Source organism: Myotis davidii, unplaced genomic scaffold, assembly GCF_000327345.1.
Source record: "Myotis davidii unplaced genomic scaffold, ASM32734v1 scaffold181, whole genome shotgun sequence".
Classification (NCBI taxonomy): domain Eukaryota; kingdom Metazoa; phylum Chordata; class Mammalia; order Chiroptera; family Vespertilionidae; genus Myotis; species Myotis davidii.
The window spans coordinates 2,823,548-2,823,870 of record NW_006291504.1 but is presented as its reverse complement, the minus strand read 5'-3'; the positions used below and the strand labels follow the sequence as shown (position 1 = coordinate 2,823,870).

The 323-nt window shown below is 61.0% G+C and overlaps 1 protein-coding gene across 1 annotated transcript in view; it reads right to left on the bottom strand.

Moving 5' to 3' along the window:
• LOC102773250 (ATP-binding cassette sub-family C member 11) overlaps positions 1–323 on the bottom strand; it is a 39,828-nt gene that overhangs the window by 33,756 nt on the left and 5,749 nt on the right. The window lies entirely within an intron of this gene.

Genomic DNA, 323 nt, shown 5'->3' with positions numbered 1-323 from the left:
TTACTCATTACGCAAAGCTCCCCGGTTGGAGGGCGTGGGGGTGGGGAGCGGTGGCGTCAGCAAGTTCCGGATGGCAAGTCATGCTCGCTGGCACCGGGCTGCACCGGGCACTGACCTCTCGTGGCAGCGGAGAGGGAGGAATGTGGCCTGACGACCTGCTCCGTGCTGACGGGGAAGAGGAGACGGAGGGGCAAAGCGGGAGGCTGGTCGGACCTTCACTCATTGCCCACTTCCCGAGTAACTGTGCGGAAGTTTGGAAATATTGAAAGCATGCTTCCTCATTTTTCTGTCTCTTCGCAGCGTCGGGGCTGTGGGCACCACGT